Source organism: Syzygium oleosum, unplaced genomic scaffold (assembly GCF_021117445.2).
Source record: "Syzygium oleosum isolate NSW1041296 unplaced genomic scaffold, Sole_v2.1 Sole_v2.07, whole genome shotgun sequence".
NCBI classification, from domain to species: Eukaryota; Viridiplantae; Streptophyta; class Magnoliopsida; order Myrtales; family Myrtaceae; genus Syzygium; species Syzygium oleosum.
This window is the reverse complement of record NW_026607491.1, coordinates 1,214,248-1,237,278: the sequence shown is the minus strand read 5'-3', so window position 1 is coordinate 1,237,278 and position 23,031 is coordinate 1,214,248. Positions and strand designations below refer to the sequence as shown.

The 23,031-nt window shown below is 38.7% G+C and overlaps 1 pseudogene; it reads left to right on the top strand.

The window, feature by feature from the left end:
- The first annotated feature begins 2,439 nt into the window (after positions 1-2,439).
- Positions 2,440-10,894, top strand: LOC115688149 (protein DETOXIFICATION 27-like; annotated as a pseudogene).
- Positions 10,895-23,031: the final 12,137 nt, after the last annotated feature.

Below are 23,031 nucleotides of genomic sequence, written 5' to 3'. Positions count from 1 at the left end.
ATTAATTGGGAAATAGTTTAGAAATTAGTATTTTTTATTATAATTTTCTAAATTATGTAAATTATTTTGATTAATAGTTACGTCTAAGCCGGATAAGCCTATAGGACTATATAGTAGGATTTTGAATGTTATTTTTATTACTGTTGAATTATTATTATGCATGTTATTTCTAATTAGTATCTGATCACATAAATTATAGTGTGTTGAATGCCGTCTCCCTAGTTAGGATTAGAACCCTAAGCTGCATATTTATCTTGATTGCTAATCGTTAATGATTATGCATTCATTTGATTATCTCACATGTTAGGAGTTAGGTTCTAAAATCAATCCAAATTGCCTGATAAATATTTTCTGAAATGAATAGGATAAAAGGTACTGAAAGGGCATTAGTCATTCAACTAGTGTAACCAAGTCCCCGAACTTATTTAATCTCTGGTTCGTAGGAGTAGGGCGATTCTCCTGTCGCCTTACTTGGGTTTCTAATTGACCCACCGTAAACTGATTAGTGGCAACTCCTAGATAAAAATCACTTGCAGGTTAAAAACCTAAACCACAAGTTGCGATATGGTATGAGCTTGGGAGAGTCCGAGTTAAGTTTCAAACCTAGACTTAGCACATTATCAAGGCAAGAACCTTCATCCCTCCGGAGCTGAGCATAGGGCGGTCGCGACATGTGTCATTATTCTTTACACTTGGTAGAGTCTTAGAAGGAGAGTTAAGCTTGTATAGAAAAGCTTGTAAGAGAGGCACTCTAGTTACTGCATGTTGTTCTATGAGTTTTAAGCCTTCGCGAAAGGCATTTTGAATATAGTTCTCGCTCCAAAGTTATCAAAAGCTCCTATCCCCTTTGGTTTCAACACTGCGTACTCGCAAGATGTTTTCACTTGGATTCCATGCATCGTGGGACATGACGCGGATGCCTGTAAATGTGCTCGACTTCGATGACGTTCTCCTTATCGCGTCGCTCCTTGCACATCTCAATCAAGCTTCCATACCCGAGACAAAAGAGATGGGTCCAATCCAACGACCAATAAAAAGCGTTCTTTCTTCAAAGCTCAAAACGGCGCAAACTCTTTGATCAATACGCAATGCGACCAGTCCCAATCGCATGCCCTAACCTGCCGAAAAGTCACCTCGACAATACGTCATTTTGCCACACGGATGAACTTCTATTTAATAAAATATTCGAGAAGCCTGCGTGTGTGTGCATGTAACTCGAGTGAGCTCTATACAGTGCAATTATTCTTGCCCGTATGACGAATTGAAGGTACAGTGTCAGTAATGACGCATGAGCAAAGGTTGCCTGAGTTACTTTCCATTCAAACTAGCTGAAATAGGAGATTGCCTCAAGAAACGGGGTTTAGGAACACACTTAATGATCTAAAATTCTTTGTCAGAGTTTCACACGTATATTAATTGTGATTTCCATGGACCATTGTGTCCTAAAGTGGGATATAGAACAAATGGTCCAATGTTACAAGAATGAAGTTTGTAAGGCCTCTTTGTCAACATAGGTATCATTAAGACCTTAATAGAGTCCAATGCCTCGTACTGGGAAGAAGAGACGGCCCCAAATCTTAAACTCCATAATGTAGTTATTGAGCTCAATGCAAGTCGAAAGCCCGAGCAATTGAATTACGAGCTGGTTATCTACTCAACTACTTTTGCCACGTTAATTATTCGAGGTGAGACTTTATTTTCACTAACAATCCACACACATGAACCTAGCAAATCTTCCCCATCACATGTGAGCTTGTCATATAAATCCCATTCTCTTGTAATATAGACTAGGTAACCTTCGAAACAAATCTATCAACTACATTGCAATGGCTCACTTCCGAAGAACTCGTCACAGTGTATTGGGATTGCACCAAAGTCCAAGACGTCGTAATAGGAAGATGACAAGAGGAAGCCTAAGTCTGTAAAAAACCTTAAGCTTACTAGAGCATCTGTAGGAACTTACATTGTCGATGGAAGTTTTTTTCATCACGTGCGAGGTGGTGATCACGACCCAAATATATTTTCGTAGTTGTTCATTATCTAAGCGTACAAATACCATGATTTCAAGCCTGCACGTGCAAAGAAAGTTTTCGACCAGTACACGTAATAGAAAAAGGCAAATTTTACTTTTTTAGGAATAAAATGAGACCTAATTCTAAAACTAGAAGAAATTTGATCAGTAAGCTCATGAGATTAAACTATAGCAATGGGAACAGAAAAAACAAAGAGCATACAATATCGAAATGGAAAGTCTTAACGGCTTAACTGGGGATACCGATTTGAGGAGAGACTCAGCCATAACAAGGCCTTTTTCTTTGATAAAGATCATGAAAGCAAACTCATGGAATATGAGGGACAGAAGCAAGACAAGAAAGAAGACTCCAAGGAATTCATAATTTATTCAAGTTGCATATTTCTAGAGATAGTCAGAAAAACAAAATAAAAATAAAACAAGAGTTGCAGAAATGCCCTCAGACTTTAGAAGATATTGCCACAAATATTTAAAACCCTAGCATTCCTTACGATTCTTAAGTTCTCACTCTTAAATCTGATCCTCTGTATCTCAAGCCACGCACGGATTCTCTTTCTCTCTCTCATGGTGAGTCTCCGCGACAATGGTGATGTTAACCAGCCCCTGTTGGGGCAAATGGAGAATGACCGCCAAGACCCTGTTGATCATCGGTATGCGAAGGAGGAGGAGGAGGAGGAGAAGCTCGGGACAAGAGTGTAGATCGACACGAAGAATGTTGTGGAAACCAAGCGATCGAACAATAAAATTGACAGAATAAGAAAATAAATCGGACACCAGATTTACGTGGTTCGGTCGTAGTGACCTACGTCCACGAGGAGAGCAGCACGGAATTCCACTATAGATCAAGCGATACAACGGAGATTACAACCACACTCGAGTCACTCAAACACTCTAAGTGTTTCACAAGCCCCAATTACACCCAATAACTCACGCAGTGTTTAGCCCCACAATTCCTCACGAAATAATCTCTCAATCTCACGAAGGAATCGTACACAAATCTTAACACAAGATTTACGCTTGAACACTAATTCTTCTTGGATATAATTCACGAACGAAAATCCACGAAAACACCCACCGCCAAGCACTCACGAATGCGGCGCTTCCTTCTTCGTGCACAATAGCTTCTGGATCACTTGCACGGCACACCAAGCACTCGCATTAGGCGCTTCATGACTTCTTCGCTGAAAGCATCCCCTGACCATGAACATATATATCAGGAAGTCCCATGTTGGTCAACAAAAGAAGTCCACGCGGATTAGGATCATGAAACAAATCCAACCATGCTTTTCTTTTCTTTGTCTGACACATTGACCGAGTCAAAGTTCAATATAAAGTCCATGTGGACTTTTCAGTTTGAGAACAAGGACTCCAACGTGCATTAGGAAAGTGAATTTCAAATATTTCCTTTTTGCTCAGTTTCGGAGATCCGCAAAATATTCAATTCGGAATATTTAGATTTCGCTTCGGGCTTAAACTCGAGACATAATTTAACAATCTCCACCTTGGCTCGACGTTTGAGCCAAGTCACAATCGCTTTGATAGAATCCGAATTTCGCTACTACTCTCCCACAGCCCCCGATAGGGTCAACTGCCACAAATGTCTTTCAAGTCCAAGCCTCGCTTGAACTTCGCCATAGCCGTGGACCTCATCAGAATACCAACTCCACATGCACCTTTAACTGCTTTACAAGGATTTTCCGACACAATCTCCTTAACCGCAGATAAAGCAAAACCATCGTTGCATCCATATCTATCAGGAGATCGAATACGCACCTTGTCAATTTCAGCAGTTACAGCAACCATTGGCTCAATAGGCTCCACCTCACTATAAGCACCATCCGTGTCGATTATTTCGTTAGTACCCGCTACCTCAGGAGTTTCTGGTTGCAACTCCACCTCAAGCTGAACACCGTCCAGATCCGTATGAACACTGCTATTAACACTCCTAGCCAGAAGTACTGAAGACTCGTCAAATGTAACTTCTCTGCTGATAATAGATGAATTTAATTCCGGGCACCACAACTTATAGCCCCGCTCACCTTGTGCATAACCTAGGAACATGCACTTCATTGTCCTTCCATCGAGCTTACCATCACTAACTCGAACATAACATGGACAATCAAATATTCTAAGAACAGAATAATTAGCAACGTTACCTGACCACACTTCTTCGGGAGTCCGACATTCAAACGTAGTCGATGGGGATCTATTCTTCAGATAGCTCGCCGTACTAAGCGCATCCGCCAGGAATCTCCTAGCCATACCAGCACTAGAGAGCATTTTATGGGCCGTCTCTAGTAATGTTTTGCTCATCAACTCTGCAACCTGTTGTGGTTCAATGGCACTAGTGCGGTGTTTCATTATGCCTTCCTTCATGCAGAATTCGTTTAACAGCTTTGAGCAAAACTCCATGCTACTGTCAGTCTGCATCTACTTGATCGTTTTACCAGTCTTCTTTTCGATCAAAGCTCTCAACTGCATGATCCTAACAATAGCATTAAACTTGTGCCTTAGCACAAACACCCAAGTCTTCCTCGAGTAGTCATCAACAACCGTTAGCATAAATCTGGCACTCTTCCTTGAAGGAAATCGCGACAACCTGCGAACATCCAAGTGAATTAATTCTGCAATATCCGTGGTTTCTCTGACAACTATACTAAACTGCACTTTCCGCCGTTGATCTAAATCACAGCACCTGCATACATTCAGTTCGTTAGCCACATAACCACATAGCAAATTTCTTTCACTTAGAACCTTCAGGCTTCTCGCTAATGTGCCCCAAACGCATATGCCACAATTCAGACTCTCGAACTGATGCATCCAACGTCTCCGCAGCGAATTCCGTCACTGTCTCACCTTGAAGCTCATATAGGCCACTATGCTTGATTCCTTTCATTATCACCAATGCACCTCGAACAACTTTCAGAACTCCACATTCTGCAGAATACCGACACCCAGCTGAATCCAGGGCACTCAAGGAAATCAAATTTTTCTTCAACTCTGGAACATGCCTCACTCCAGTCAACGTCCACATGATACCATCATGCATTCTGATTCTAACATCACCAATACCTACAACATCGCATTCAGCGTTGTTCCCCAACTGCACTTTACTACTATCCGTGCACTGATAAGTAGTAAACCAGTTCCTGTTTGGTGTAGCGTGAAAAGAACAACCAGAATCCATAATCCATCCGCCAAACGACGAATTATCAGTGACAGACAAGACATAATCAGCATCATCCGAATTACCATCAGCTATAGCTGCAACATCATCTGCAGAATCAACTCTAATTCCCTTACCCTTCTCGTTTTTCAGCTTAAGGCAATCCCTTCTAAGATGCTCCCTCTTGCCACAACTCCAACAGACAACACCATCAGTCCTACACTGACTTTGTCTATTCGAGTTCATACTACTTCTGCTAACACGTGTACCAGTTCTTCCTCTATTTTTACCTACTAAAGCAGCAGATACATGTTCGCCAGATTCTCTTCTACGGATGTCCTCACTCAGAATTAAATCTCGAACACCATCAAACGTCAAACTTGTCGACCCAGAGGAATTACTAACACAGTAACAGTAGTATTCCAACTATCAGGCAATGAGGATAATAGAATCAAAGCACGTATCTCATCTTCAAAATCAATCTCAACTGAACTCAATTGACTAACGATCACATTGAATTCATTAATATGATCAGCAACTGACGCACCTTCGCTCATCTTCAAATTAAACAAACGTCGCATCAAATAGATCTTGTTGATCGCAGAAGGCTTCTCGTACATGTCCGACAGGGCTTTCATCAAACCCGCAGTGGTTGTCTCTTTCACGATGTTAAACGCGACGTTACGTGCCAACGTTAGTCGAATAACACCCAAAGCTCGTCTATCCAGCAATTCCCAATCAGCTTGCTTCATCGTCTCTGGCTTCTCCCCAGACAAGGGCAAGTGCAGTTTCATCTGATATAGATAATCCTCAATCTGCATCTTCCAAAAACCAAAATCTTTCCCATCAAATCTGTCGATTCTCACTTTTCCTTCTTCTGTCGCCATCAATTCGCTTCAACTCAGCCAAGTCTAGCTCTGATACCAATTGTTGTGGAAACCAAGCGATCGAACAATAAAATTGACAGAATAAGAAAATAAATTGGACACCAGATTTACGTGGTTCGGTCGTAGTGACCTACGTCCACGGGGAGAGCAGCACGGAATTCCACTATAGATCAAACGATACAACGGAGATTACAACCACACTTGAGTAACTCAAACACTCTAAGTGTTTCCCAAGCCCCAATTACACCCAATAACTCACGCAGTGTTTAGCCCCACAATTCCTCACGAAATAATCTCTCAATCTCACGAAGGAATCGTACACAAATCTTAACACAAGATTTACGCTTGAACACTAATTCTTCTTGGATGTAATTCACGAACGAAAATCCACGAAAACACCCACCGCCAAGCACTCACGAATGCGGCGCTTCCTTCTTCGTGCACAATAGCTTCTGGATCACTTGCACGGCACACCAAGCACTCTCATTAGGCGATTCATGACTTCTTCGCTGAAAGCATCCCTTGACCATGAACATATATATCAGGAAGTCCCATGTTGGTCAACAAAAGAAGTCCACGCGGATTAGGATCAGGAAACAAATCCAACTATGCTTTTCTTTTCTTTGTCTGACACATTGACCGAGTCAAAGTTCAACATAAAGTCCATGTGGACTTTTCAGTTTGAGAACAAGGACTCCAACGTGCATTAGGAAAGTAAATTTTAAATATTTCCTTTTTGCTCGGTTTCGGAGATCCGCAAAATATTCAATTCAGAATATTTAGATTTCGCTTCGGGCTTAAACTCGAGACATAATTTAACAAAGAAGCTATGGCAGATAGCTAGGTTGGCCATCTTCACTCGAGTGGCGATGTCCTCCATGGATGTTATCACCCAAGCCTTTGCCAGCCACCTTGGAGAAGTCGAGCTCGCCGCCATGACGATCGCCGCCGCCACAATAGTGGGCTTCAACGTGGGCCTCCTGGTAATTCATCGGACTCTTTTGTTTCGATGCTTGCCTTACTTGATGAGAAGAGTTTTGTCTCAGTTTGTCGATTCCACATTTTTTCTAAGTTGTGTTCTCGTTCCTCCGTCAAAAGTCGTTGATGGTCTGTCTTGGTTCCTTGACATTTGAAGCTGAGTCATCTTTGGTCGATATCGAGTCGGCCTAATCCAGCTTGCCCGAATATGTCCTTCCAAATAAGGGAAACGTGACTTCATTGCACTTGATTAGTGTTGGTCCAATTTAAAATTGAACTAAATCTTAAGCACACGATCTGTATAAAATCCCCTGCAATTTAAGTGGGCAAGCAATGAAAATGCGACAATACTAAACGTCAACTTGTATATGGCAAATCTAACGAACTTCCTTTTTGTGCATGGAAAAATTAACTAGGTAGGCATGGCCAGCGCGCTAGACACACTTGCGGTCAAGCCTTCGCGCGAAGAGATACCACAAGCTCGGCATCTACATGCAAAGGTCGTGGATTGTGCTCTTCCTGTGTTGCTTGCCGTCGCTGCCCATCTACATTTTCGCAACGCCACTCCTAAAGCTCCTTGGCCAAGCCGACGACGTAGCGGAGCTGTCGTGCGTGTCGGCCCTATGGTTCATCCCTCTTCACATCAGCTTTGCGCTAATGTACCCACTGATCAAGTTCCTACAGAGCCAGCACAAGACGGCCGTCACGGCCTGGGTCTCACTGGCAGGCTTGGTCGTGATGCGGTTGCGAGTTGGCTCTGCATGTATGTCTTCGGCTTCAGCGTGGTAGGCCTGTGCGTAGCATGGGATCTCTCTTGGTGGCTTATGTTTTTTGGGTTGTTCTTGTACTCGGCTTGTGGGGGTTGTCCTTTGACGTGGACCCGTTGGTCCGTGGAGGCGTTCTCGGGGTTGTGGGACTTCTTCAAATTATCTCTTGCTTCTGGAGTCATGCTCTGGTACGTATCTTCATCTTTGACAATCTTTAAGACCTTGCTGTTTATAGAGTGATTTAATGGATCATTTTGATTCAGTCGTCTGTGTCCTCCACTATATTTTCTCTTCTCTGTTAACTAAGTTTTTGTTTCACTGAGAATTGACTCAATCGATTGACGAAATAGCTTAGCAAGAACCAAATTACTCTAAAGGAAAGTAAATACATGTACTAATCTCTATATCGATCTTATGTCAATTGAAAAGAGTTAATATTTTTGGGTGTCAACAATTTCACAATGTTTATTAACCATCCTTTTATTCGTACTACTACATAAAAATAAAAGGTGCCTCCAACTTTTCATGCTCATATTTTTTATGCTCCATTTTAATTATACTTTGTACGATAACCCGCGTGATAGCAAGTAAATGTCTAGCATTAAATTGGCATCACTCTGAGAATCTAAATCTCAAAGAGTAGAATGCCTTTGAACTCTTGAAGACAATTACCTATGACGAAGTAGGAAGTTCTATGAAAGATTTAAGATATTTGTTCTTGATTCCAATTTCGGATTGTTTGTAAACAAACTGCGAATGCGGGTGATTGTTTCTAGTTTCAATAACTTGGTTTCTTGTATCTTGGCACACAATTAGCCTAGAGAATTGGTACTACAGGATATTGATCTTGATGCCCGGTTATTTGCAAAACGTTACGGGTGCGGTGGACGCCTTGTCAATCTGGTATGTGCAATTTTCCTCGGCCTTAGGAGACTTATCAGAATCGCCTACTTACACTTCAAATACTTCTTGTTTGAGACTTTTGATCATCTATTTATTCATTCTGATCATAGCATGAGCATCAACGGCTGGGAGATGACGATCCCTTTTTCGTTCCTCACTGCCATTGGGTTCTCTCTCTCAATCTCTCGAATATTGCATTTAAATCATTTTGCATTTATCACTAATTCACCTTACACTTTGGCTAAAATTGTGTTCTTCAAATTTTTTTCTCTTGCAACAAACCCAACTTTGGATAATAATACATGTTTGACATCTCCAAGTGATTTTTTTTCTAAAGGTTACATCATAACTAGAAATGAAGACTCTGAAGCCAGCTTTCTTCCATACACTATTTGCCTTTTAATTCCAAATTTCTGAAAGATAACGAGGTCACTTTGTCCTATTCACTTCGCTTCTAGTTTAGGTTCCGAATTAGGTATTTCCTTGATTAGAAATTATTTGATTTGTATGATAAGCAAAGGAATTTACTTCTGGAAAATGGGCTCATCATTTCATTACAATTTGGACAGAGTGAGAGTGGCCAACGAACTTGGAGCTGGAAACGCCGAGGCTGCAAAGTTGCCACCATCGTCTCGGTGGTTCAATCGACTATAATTGGCCTCTTCTTTTGTGCGCTCATATTGATTTTGCGCAACAAAATTGGCTACATCTATACATCATCCAGTGATGTTCTCGAAGAAGTGGACAAGCCATCTTATCTTTTAGGGGTTACAATCCTGCTCAACAGTGTTCAACCGATTTTGTCAGGTGTGTATGTATATGGACTTTGTTAACAGATGCTCCAGAGCACTTCTTAATCGCGACGAAGAAAATTTGTCATTTTCAACACATTGTCTTTCTATATATACAATGCTTATTTTCACATCCATCGCCCTTTTAGAATGCATTCATAATGTCCAAAAAGTTACAACCACATAATGACTGTCACGTGCAACATATGTATGTTCATCCCGATGTTCAATCACTTTAATGGCTTAAAAGAGTTGAGTTTGAGAGGAAGTCGAGTGAATATCTGTAACGAGAATTTAAAACCATGTCTTAGGAGTTGCCGTTGGATCGGGACGGCAAGCACATGTTGCATACATAAATTTGGGATGCTATTACATCATTGGGCTTCCTCTTGGTGTTCTCCTCGGATGGGTCTTTCACTTTGGGATCATGGTACATATCCAAGCCTCCAATGATTTGCTTTCCATCTATCAATAACTTGTTCGCTATTATATTTGAAAGTAACCTGAGTTGGATATATATGGTAGGGCATCTGGGGAGGCATGATATCTGGTGGGATTGCAATTCAAACAGTAATACTTGCCCTAATGACTATCCACTGTGATTGGGCGAAGGAGGTAGGTGATTACCTTCAAATAAAGCACCAGAAAAACGGGGTTCATATGACTAAGCACGTAAAGCCTAGAGGTATCAGTGACAAGGCCTAAACTCCCAAATCGGCTGTTTACACATAACAGAAAGTCGTATGGACTTAATCTTTTAGCCATATTGGAACTCTATAATGCTTCTCCTCCTCTGTTTTCAATCATCTGTCACCAAAAACATCATAACAGGGGACAGGGTCGTCGCCAAACCCGACCCTAGAAGCCCAAACGCCTGTCCCTATTGATCATTAGGGACGGCTAATAGCCCCTTGCTCATTGTTGAATATCCGCTTGCTGCCAAAGATAACTAGCAAATGTTTTGCGAAGCGTTCGTCCAATGACATTTCTGGGTATGGCTCGCGAGCCCGTCGCTAAAGTAATTAATGTAGACTGAGAATGCTGGCCGTCCTTAATAACCGGTCGCCTGAAGTTAGTTCTTCGAGTTCGACCAAAAAGAAAGAAGTTAGTTCTTCAATAGTATGTCAGCTTCTCAGTTACCTGATAACTTTGGGCTTTATACATTCAATCTTAGCAACCATATAAGAAAAAAAAAACGCACTAGAAGGATGATTCGGCACATTGCTAAATTTTCGCTTAGTGTTGATTAGTAGCTTGGTGTATCTCTATGAATCTAATTGAATTAATCAATGCAGGCTGAGAAAGCTAAGGCACGTGTAGAAAAGTGGTCTACTCCCGATCCTAAGTTGCTTGCTTTAGCCGATACCTAGAAGCTACATCGTCACTATTGGATCAGCCTTTATTTTGTATGCACAGTTGAGTTTTCTGACACTTACAAATTTATTCCGGAAATTAGGGACAAAAATATTGATGAATTGGTTATAGTAATCTAGATATCTTTCTCTGTGCAGGTCCAACTTTGACATAAGATTCGCGAACAGCTTTGATCGGGAAAGCTATCAGTAGAGTGGAGTGGCCTGTTCTATTGGGCGAGCATTGCCATTCATATAAGTCCCGAGGGACAATTGAGTTTTCTGATACTTACAAATCTATTCCTGAACTTAGGGACAAAATATTGATGAATTGACTATAGTAATCTAGATATCTCTCTTTGTGTAGGTCCAACTTTGATGTAGGATTCACGAACAATTTTGATTAGGGAAAGCTACCAATGAAGTGGAGTGGTATGTTATGTTGGGTGAGCATTGTCATTCATCTAAGTCCCAAGAAAGTGGCTTCAATGGTTTTAGAACAAAAGGAAACAACGAAGCAGCCCGCAACGAGGGCATTGCGGAATTGAGTGGGGAGAATGTCATGGACGGAATTTTCCTGTATCCTTATGGGAGCAATTAAGACAAAGGAATTTTTTCCATGCACTGAAGTTGAGTCACCTGCATTGGTTGTGTGTGCCCCCTCTTCATGTAAATTACAATAAAAATGCTTCTAGTATTAAAAATTAATTGGTCAAGCACTTAATTCAAGTGTATCCACACAAGATGACCTAGTTGAAACTAGGCCTTTTTCCTATGTTTGTTAGCTTTCATTTTGTAAGACTCAATCACTTTTTCAATCTTGGATTGAATCTGCTCATAAACTTCTTAATCACCTTGGCTACCTCTTTAGCTTCATAGTTGACTTGCGAGTTGGATGGAATGGGAATCATGTCGATATGTTTGAAAGGATTGATTCCATATACAACTTCAAAGGTGATTGACTAATGATGTAATTGGGTAATCAATTATAAGCAAATTCGGCATGCACAACCTTAATATCCCAATCCTGCAAAGTCTTACCCACCAAACCTAGAAGGAGAGTGATGATGGTGCAATTAGTTACCTCAGTTTGACCATTTGTTTATTGATGACAAGTTGTGTGAAATAGGAGTTTAGTGCCAAGCATTCTTCATAGAGTCTTCCAAAAGTAACTCGGGAATTTGGAATCTCGATCCGACACAATAGTCTTAGAAACCCCATGTAGACAAACAATCCTTAAAATACAACTCGACCACGTGAGAAGCATCATTCGTCTTATGATACGGAATGAACTGTGCCATCTTCGAAAATGGGTCAACAACCACCATGATAGCATCTTTCTTCCTTTAGTTTTTGGGGATGCCACAATAAAATCAATACTTGCATCTTCTCAAGGTTGTGTCAGTACTAGAAGGGGAGTATAAAGCCTTCGATGGAAACGACATTTTTCCCTTTGACATGTTGACCATCTAGAAATAATTGCATGTACATCTCCAATCATTTTTGGCCAATAAAAATGTTTTTTGAAAGATTGCAAGAGTTTCTTTGATTTTGAAGTAGCCTGCCAATCTTCCACCATGCGCATCTTGAATTAATCTATAAAGGAACTTTGTGGCACTTAGAATCGGTTTCCCTTAAAGAGAAATCCATCCCGAATCGAATAAGCGCCATGAACACTATGTTTGTAGTTGTTGATGATGGGCAAGAACTCTAGATCTTTAGCATATAATTCTTCAATCGAATTAACGCCAAGGACCATAAATTCCAGAACAACGATCATTGAGTACCTTCTCGATAGGGCATCTACTACAACATTTGTTTTGCCAGGTTTATATTTGAGACAAAGAAAAAAGATTGAAGAAATTCCACCCAATTAGCGTGTCTCGATTCCGTAATTAGAGCCATGACGGTAATGAAATTCATCACAAATCATCGACAAAAAGAAGCAAATCCATGGAAGCTCCTTCAATTGAAAATTGATTTTGGATACAACCAAGTCTTTATTGCTTCCACCTTGGACTGATCAACAAATATCCCATCCTTGGAAACTACATAACCCAAGAATGTGATGCTTGTTGAAAAGAATTGGCATTTCTCAATCTTTGCATGGAACCTATATTTTCTCAAGACTTCAAAGACCCCGTCTTAAATGAGATACATGCTCCTCCCTATTCCTACTATAAACAAGATTGTTGTTGAAATAAACAACAACAAATCAACCAATAAAAGAACGAATGACCCCGTTCATGAGTCTTATAAAGGTCCCGGGAGCATTCAACAAACCAAATGGCATAACTAGCCACTCTTAAAGGGCTCCTTTAGTCTCGAAAGTTGTTTTCCATTCATCTCCTTCTCTCATCCGGATCTGATGGTGACCATTCCTCACATTGATCTTCGAAAATACTATTGATCAATGCAACTTATCAAGCATGTCATCAAATACTTGATCGTGATGTTATTAATAACATGGTTGTTGACGCACATCCTTAAAGAACTATCTATCTTCTGCACAAGTAGGGCTGGAACCAAACAAAGACTTATGCTTTTCCGTACGTAGTCTCTTGCAATTAGTGCTTCGACTTGTCATTGTAGCTCCTTAGTTTCCTTTGGATTGCATTGATAAGCAAATTTGTTCGGCAGGTTAGCACTAGGAAGTAAATCAATTTGATGATCAATTTCTCTTATGGGAGGTAATCCAAGTGGCAAATCCGTCGGAAAAACATCTTCAACCTATTCTATCCGGGGTTGCAATTTTTGGTGTAGAGGTCTCTCTATTTTACTTTCTTGATTGTCAACCATAAGTAAAGAAAAAACAATCTTTCGTCTTGCAAATGGCTCTAGACCTGTGTTTCATTGAAGAACAAATTTTCCATGCTAGTGTTTTCCTCCCTAGGTTGATTTTTGTGGCTCATGAATGGGCTTAAAGGTGGAAGGGTGATATTTTTTATTTTTTCAAGAATGAATAAGTGTTTTTCAGTCCATCATGGACGATTTTTCTATCAAATTGCCAAGGTCATCCCAATAATAAGTGGCATGCATCCATAGGAATGACATCACATAAGAGCTGATCTCGATAATTTTTTCCCAATTTAAAATGATACAAGGCTTGTTTGGTTACCTGGAGATCATTCCTTTTGTTTAGCCGTTACAACTTGTATGGTTGGGGATGGTTGGAAGTGGATAGCTTCAACTTGTTGATTAGAGTTGTTGACGCATAGTTGTTGATGCCACGTTGGTGTAGCTTCCACCATCTTTGCTTGTCCATCTTTGGGGAATCTTTGGTATGCAAAGTTCTCCTAATCACGAGCAATTCTCCCGCGTCTGCTTACTCCACGATTTCATCTTCCTCCTTAAATTCGGACTTAATTTGGTCAGCATCTTGCACAGCTTCTTATAGCCCCATATCAATCTTCTCGGTTTCTTGAAGAGTCATAACCCTTTGATTAGGCAATTGCCTTGAAAGTGTCCATAACCATGGCACTTGAAGCACTTTCGAACAATACCGTTTGACTTTTTGGGGAATTCTTTGACATATTTTGTGGTTTTCTCTTTGTCTTTGTCCGTTGTCAACATATTCTTGACCATGCTAGAAGAAGCACCCTCAAAGAAGGATGTCCCTGTCAAATATTTGGTTGACAAACCTTTGCCCCATGTTTTAGGTGTTTCTCTACATTCATGGCTAGTTTGCATACATCTTCGAAGGACCAATATAGTTGAAGTTCAACCAAATTGATAATTTCTCTGTTTAATCCACAAACGAAATGAGCGATGGTTTGCTCTAGTATTTCTGGTACATCACACCTTATAAGGAGTTACTTGAATTGCCTAATATATTCTTCAACGCTCATTCCATGCTCTTTCAGGGAGTTCATATTGAGGAATGAGTCTTGTTTGTAGTTGTTGGGAAAGAACCTCTTCTTCCTACGTTTCTTGAGTTTTTCCCAATATTTGATTTGACTCTTTCCTTCTCGAACTTTCTGATTCTCCAAGTTTTCTCACCAAAGCAAAGCATACTTCTTCAACTTGAAAACAACAACCTTGTATCATTTTTCATCTGAGTAGGAGTGGAAGTCGAATGCTCATTCAATATTATGTAGTCAATCAAGAAAGTTGTATCGATTAAGGTTACCCTCGAATTCTAGTGCCTCCACTTTGACTTCACGGTCATTCTCCTCACGCCTTCTTCTTCTTCTTCTTCTTCTCCTGACTCGGTAATCCAAATCACTAGAGTCGACTCCAGTGTTGTTGGATTCATCACAAGAGTTTGGATGAGGATCTTGATCATCACGGCATGGTAGATCAACAGCAGGTCTCATTGGTTACTCCTGTCTATTTGATTTTCCAAGAAGTTGATGACTCGCTTCATTTGTTGCTGGAGATTCGCTAAGGCACAATCACGCCTTTCATTGTGTGCTTGCTCCAAAGTCAAGCCTCTTGGAACTAGATCGGCCTTTTTTCTTTATGAAAGTATGAGATGGGTGACATAAGAAATCACTCAAAATGAGTTCAACCTGAAGCTCTAATACTAAATTGATGCATGCCATGATGGATAATGTGTTTTGAGTTAAAATGTTAAGGTTGGGATAGATGATGATCACCACCAAGGCATAAAAGACACGCCACCAGCCAAGGATAAAAATCGAAATAAAAGAAGCTCATCACCAAGGCTTAAATAACAAACCACCCGCTAAGGTTAAAGGACTCCAAGATATGAGAAGTTCACCACCAAGGCCTAAGGAACACCACTAGCCAAGGATAAAAGGCTTTGGATAGGAGAAGTTCACCACCAAAGCTCAAAGGAAGCCCATTGACCAAGGATAAAGGACTTTTTGATTCAGCATCAAGGAACTTGGATAAAGCTCCCTTTATAAGGAAACTCACAATAACAGAAGCTCGGCTACAAGACCCAACCATTGAGCAATCATCACATGTGATTAACTATGAACTTGGCATATCATATTATTAGGTGACACATAGTGCAACTTACAATTTATTGTGTCACCTTAATCCTTATCGAGCATCTAATTATATGAGAACACGGTACATGACACTCATTAAATATTTTCTCGTGAAATTGATTATATGCATTAAATGCCCTTAAATGAATGGGCTTATCCCCTAAAAAATCCCAACTTTAGGTTCAATCTTAATTCGCTCCATACTTTTTTTTATCTAAAAATATCCCAAACTTTTAGTATAATCCCAAGTTTGTCCACATGTCCAGAATCACTATTGGTTTCTTCAAGATTATCAACCTCAAGAGGCTGCTATTGTTCCATATGAAGGTGAGGGTGTTGATGAAGACGCAGGGCTCTGATAATGAATCTCTATCTAGCCTTGTTATTGATAATTTTGAAGAAACTAGTGGACATCTTTTAATGCGTGGCAAATTTAGAACTAGAGTAAAAATTGGGGATACTTTTGAGATAAAAAAGAAGTTTGGGGCAAAATTGGGATTGGACTTAAAGTTGACATTTTTTTAAGGGAATTAGGCCCTAAATAAACAGTTTCAAAGTCTCTCAAGATTCTAGCTTGATGGCACAACTTGTTACTTATTGGCTGCTGGACCGAGAGACCACATTTCAAAGCAATAAAGCAATTCAAGCATATGTAATTAAAACAAAAATGTGGCTTGTGAGCAGCTAGTACGGTAGCTTAATGATAAAAGTATATCTCTTCCCACAAGATTACAATTTTGAGTCATGCTGAAACTGAAACTCTAACTAGATTGTGTCCTAAGAATTTTCTTCGATGAGCTACATGGGCGTGCCCCTACCAAATTTTCAAATGTTTTTTTTTTTTGTTGTTTATTTTTCTAAAGAATATACTTCATCCTTTGAGAATTTTATAGTTAGATATGACTCATAATTTCAAATTTGAACCCTTGGTGTCTTATGAAATATGCCTAAAGAATAATCCAATGAACAAGATGAATTGATTGATAAGTGTACATTTTCCAAATTTGGTATCTATTCCATTTTTATACATGTCAAAAGGTCATACTCACTTGGAGAATTTCATTTTTGCATCAACTAGATATGGTGTAAAAGTTCGTCTTGGAACATGGAGATATAACGAGGATAATAAGGTATATTGCGTTTATAATTTAAAAAATGATCAATAATGTTGATTGCGCAACATTATTTTATGATGCATCTATTTGTGGCATTTTCGAGAACTATAATTGTAGATTTGTCACAATTTTATTCACTTCTATGTAATAAATCATGAGCGAAATGTTTATTTCTAATCTTATCTCCCTCTTTTTTAACGTTCATATGCCCATAACTTTAATATCCTCACTCCATATTTCACGGTGGCTATTTCGTATAGAGAGATTTCCTCTCTCTTGACAAATTTAGAGGCTGAACCGATGTAGTTCGCAATCCTGAACTTTGTGATTACAGGTGAAACGAGTAATCAATACTCAAACAATCCCTCATTACTTCTTGTGACCGGTTAGAAAAGGCGGGACATTTGTATCCGAAAAATAACAAGTGTGACTCTCTCTCTCTCTCACTGTCACATAAAGCCCTGAAAATGGAGATGCTAAAACAGTAGCTCACATGGAGGGTGCATGTGATACTCTCAACCCACATGACTACATGAGGACAAAACGTCGTTTCAGCTTGTACTGTCTAATATTCAAACAACAAAACGACAACGAGAGCTGATGGTGCGCGAGCATCCGCCCCAGGAAAACCGTAACGAGGACATGGTCTCGTATGACGTAGGAGAATATTCTTGCCCTAGAGACCCCGACACGAGGTCCTTCCTCACGCCTCGGCTAGGACCAAGATCAGCCCACTTCTTTTCTTGCGTTCGGCTTCAAGAGAACTGCTTCGTTTGTCATTGCTTTTCGGCCTTAGTTTGACCTCGCTTTAAAACTCATTATCTAATTTAAGTGGTCCAACAAAAGTTTGACCTTACTCACTCTGTCTTAGATCATCATCTTGATTAGTTACACAAATGAAGTCGGATAATTATTGATGTTTAGACATCTAGCAATAGACTTTTAGCTAGTCTAGTGCAGCGGACGCCGAATTTTGATGGGAAATTTCATAGAATATAACAATAATCAACAAAAGTTGCGAGAGGACTTGATTGATTAGGACGGTAGATGATAAAAGATAAATTTTCCCTTATTTAGAGTACTATTATAAGTAGTGGTTATTGATTCATTTAGTTAAGAGCTTAAACAAGGCCACTAATTCTGACAATAGACAAGAAAAAGTACTTTCTTTCTACGAGGAAATTAACTACATCAATGTATGCATATGCTACCATATTCTTGGTGCATAAAATTAATATGACTATATGAGCATATGACATCTTCTTTATCGAGAACTAGAATTTCACTACAGGTAACTCTAAAGGATCTTATCGATGAAGTAAATGGCAAAGACATATAATGATGAACTATTTATTTTTCGAAATTTTATTGTACATATCACGAGAATACTTTTTTACGTTGGGTGGGTGGGCCGCTTATTCAATCACCCACCCCCAAAACAAAAGTCGAAAACAAAGAACTTTGACCGGTCAATAGTTGCTACGAAACAAAGATACCTTTAAGGAACACATGCATATATAAACACATTATATATACACATATATATATTCTGACCAAAAGATATATATATATATATATATATATATATATATATATATATATATATATATTAGTTACAAAATTCAATTCTTTTAGAAGTAGTGCACCCCGTCCTAAGAACACGGCACGCTTTAAGGGGGACTTACCACTTTCTTTCATGTCATCATTTATTACGCGTAAAAAAAGGTTAAGTGGAGTTGTTCCACTTATAGAGCTCAAACCGATGACCCAGAATTCATGCTCTCTTATTTTTTTTTTTCGTGTCTTCGAGAGCGATTTTGGATAGAGATCGTCTTAAGCTTCACCACTTCACGAATGTTGCATTTGGACAAGCAAGCACAACGAAAACACTTGCATGATCGAGAGAGGAAGAGAGAATTGCTGATAATTAGGGTTTCGACACTATTGCTCATAGAACTGCAAGAATAATGTGAAAGACAAAGATCCATTGATTTTTGCTATCATTAGGGGGTGCAACTTGGCTCCCCATTTAAGGTGTAGGCATTGACTTTCAATGAGAGTATGAATTTTATATGGAAAAATTATTCAAAAAATCATAAATTTATTACATTTTTGTTAATTCAGTCTTAAAGTTACTTAGGTTTCCCACTCTCGTTGATTTCAATTTATCATTTTGAGATAGGCTTTTTATATTAACACACATAGAGCTCATGGTCCAGATTTATTAGGTTGTGCTTGAATTCATTTAACTTTGTTTTCACTCATAAACAACAAAATCAACTTAACATTTTTCATTTTATACAAATGTTATTTAATACTAGCTGTTTATACTGGAAAAGATTACGGCAAGTCGACTTGCTCTTGCTTGTTACCATTGAAATGATTGCATTTTCCTTCATCCTTGGTAGGAGGAAGTTTTCGTCGTTCATACGTTTGATTGGTCGGTCACAATTTATGAATATCAATCACATGTATACTTCACTGAAATCAAAATGGGTAGTATTAATGTCTGCAATTTACCAACTCCTCCTACCAGAGATGAAGAAGATCATGACCCTCGTTAAAATCTTGATAGAAGGGGAATTAACTTAATTATGAGGCCATTTATCGGCTATTGATAGCCTTCTCTTGCCTCAGATTGAAACCTCTTTGGTTAATTAGATAGAAGACCTATTAGAAGAGCCAACTCCAAGAAAGATAACTTTTTCCAATCATAACCAAAATCATTTGAGTATGGAATTTCTCTATCATCCAGAAGTGTAAATTGTATCGTGTAGGTCATTCAATCATCACGTCAAAACGGCGTCGTGTCATAGATTGACATGTCATTAGAATGCCGACAAAGAGTGAGACATTGAAAATCTAGGAATCAAGATAAAATTTTATTTCGAGAAAAAACAGAAAGCTGTTGCAAACGGCTTGGCTATATAAATTTCAATTCGAGAAAAACAAAAAAGGTTGTTGCGAACGACTTGGCTACGATGGTTTTCTCAGCCACATGAGTTTCTTCTAAGAAGATATATTAAGTGTGTCATGCCATGTGCCTAGATGCCCTCCCACTATATTGTTAATTCAGCATTCCATGTGGTGGATAAGCCGAAATTCGACAAATTCCCACCCTAAATCGATTTACTTATTTTATTTTTGGACTGGAGTGAAACAAATTGACCGGTCAAAACAGCCACCAAAAATTGAAATAAAATGCATTAACCCCAAAAGAACAGAGAAAAGAGGGATTCTTGCTATGATTAGTGTCCGCTGTGTTCCGACCATATCGTGAACTTAAAGATCTCATAGAGTAACTTATCTAAGAACAATGTCTGTTGACCGAGCTACAACACTGATTTTTTTAGACAGAATTGTTCAAGTTCTCTGTTCATAGAAGATGGTCCACATTCTGGTCTAAGCAATCTACTGATGAAACTTGATTTGGTTCATTGCATGCAATGCAATGGGTGCAAACACTTATAACGAAAAATCAAGTGTTGTGAAGTTTCAGGAATCCCAAGTTTGAGCGAGAGAGAGATGGCTATTGATATGGTGTAGAAAGAGTTTAGTCATTGCTTCTGATTTCTTCATTAGCAAGGGGATGATTTATCTATGTTCAACGCCCATTTTGACAATCACTATGCAGCAAAAATTGCTTTCTAAAGCAATGCCAAAACGAATTAACAAGTTATGTCGGCTTCAAAATGACGGAGTTAGTATTCGTGTCTTGTCAAATTGGTTCTTATTATCATTTATTTTTCTCTTAAACTACCGTGTCATCTTAAATCGTGTATTCATGTCGTTTTGTAAATCGATTACTTGATAGCATAAAGCTTTCCTCCGATCACTCACCATATTTGGCCAATTAATTATTTTGTGACATCACTGTTTAAGATGCTCTTCCCGTATATCTCGCATTGCGGAATAGCAAGAGATGTGAGAGAATGGTACTGAATAAAGAATACATGAATTTACATGGCTCGATCACAGATATCTAGGTCTGAGAAAGCATATATTTCGTTACAGTTTCACTAAGAAATTGGTAAAGTACACATCGGTGTCATTCAAATCCAGGCCCTAGCTACACTCAATGGAGCTTTGCACTCTTGATATTTAACAAGAAAGTCTTTTAAACTCATGAAGAAGATAAAAAGTGAATTAGAATTTAGAAGTTCTAAAACTATCGAATGGAGCAGAATTCAGTCTTATAACTTTTCAGTCAATTTTTTTAAGTACCAAATATATTTTTTAAATGACTCAATAAAGTACCTCTAGCTATTTATCTTGCTCCAATTTGAACCTTAACACGACTGTAAATGAATATTTACATGTACAATAGAGTAAATGTATATTTCAACGAGTTCATTCAAACCAAAATGCAAATCTCAAGTTTGGTTTCAAGGGTTCTGACTTCTCGATATAAGTTGTTTCAAGTGCATAAGTATTACTAGCGTTCCTTGACATGTAAGAATGGAAAATTGAATTGTGATAAAACTTCTTTTGACAACAACTTGAGATGAACGTCTTCTAGGGTTTTTCGACTGGAATTGGGTTCTTATTATTCTGCATTCAATTTGAACTTGTTGAATTCACCAGCTCACTTAGTTAAGTCGACCACTTTTAGATCTTTGGAACTCATTAAATTTGCATGTCGATTTCGGTCAAATGGGTACACAGAGGCCACCACAAGCGAGCGAAGCAGACCATGGTTGGAGTTAGATTGTGGTCCGATCAATTTGCAGAACGAGTTATTGTGAAGAAAAGAATAAAAACAGTCTCCCGATAGAACGGTGAATACAAGAGAAAGCATTAAACTATACTTAACCCTTCTAGAATTTAACGTGGGATTTATGGGTCATTGTTGACGCAATTTGGCATTTCTTTGTTTTTTTTTTTCGAATAAAGTGTCATGCTTGCATTTAAACAATATAAAGATAATCATAAGATGCTCGCGATGTACGAAAAAGGCAGAGAGATTAGTCTAAGAGGACTCCATTAGAATTTGCAAATCCTCTCTCTCCCTAGTTACACGTGTTGGCCGGACGCGAAAGCGGTAAAAGACTTCTGGTCTGAGTCCCGGAGACACAAAGCTTCCACTGTGCCGACTGACACGTGTGCAAAGCGACATTGAAGCGGCGCTCTCTAAAACACGAATGGGTAATACCACGAAAACCCTAACCGGTAAATTTACCATAAAAAACTTCAAACTTATATATTTGTGAAAATTTTATCCTTCGTTAGTTTCTGTTAAATTAGATTAACACCACGAAAAATCACAAACCGGTACATCTATGACAAATGAAGAGTAAAACCCAAAATTGGCGCACTCATTAATTGTTACGTGTCATCCGACTAATCAATTTGACGGTAAAATTTATTGAAAACTAACGGAGAGTAAATTTGTTACAAATGTATCAGTTTGGGATTTTTAGTAGTCAAAAAATTAGTTTATGTTAAATTTGTTACGAATATACCAGTTTGAAGTGTTTTGTGATATTAATCCAAAACAAAAAGGGTGGGCCCACTCCGTGATGCCTTTTGCATGTGTGTCGCACGTGACTCTCGCACTTTGCGCCTTTGGTGTGGCAACTCCTCTCAAGAGTCAAGACGAACGCTTTAATTTATCTCACTTGAAATTTAATTAATTATGGTCCATTTATTTCGCGAGAATTCACCATTTGAAATATATATATTTTAAAAAAATGGTTGCTTAAATTTCTTACATAAACGAACAAATGAAAATTTTATTCATTGAAGAAAATATTTAGCCATAAATTAATATCAATGATGATAATATTTTTCGAATTGGAGGAAATCTCTCTTTTACTTTTGATTGCTTTAAAAAAGAAGAAAGTATAAAAAAACTGGGAGAAGACTAAATAAAATAAAATAAAAATAATCCAAAAAATAGTCACTTTAATAGAACTAAATAAGATATTTTGATATATAGAAAGAACACAAATTATATAAAGAGGGAAAAGGCTTCAAAGTAGAAAGGTCAAATGACAAAATTAATTATTCATTATGTGTATTCGAAGGGTTAATCGATGTAAGAAACGTTTGATTAATGAACAAATTTAAACAAAAGAGTCCT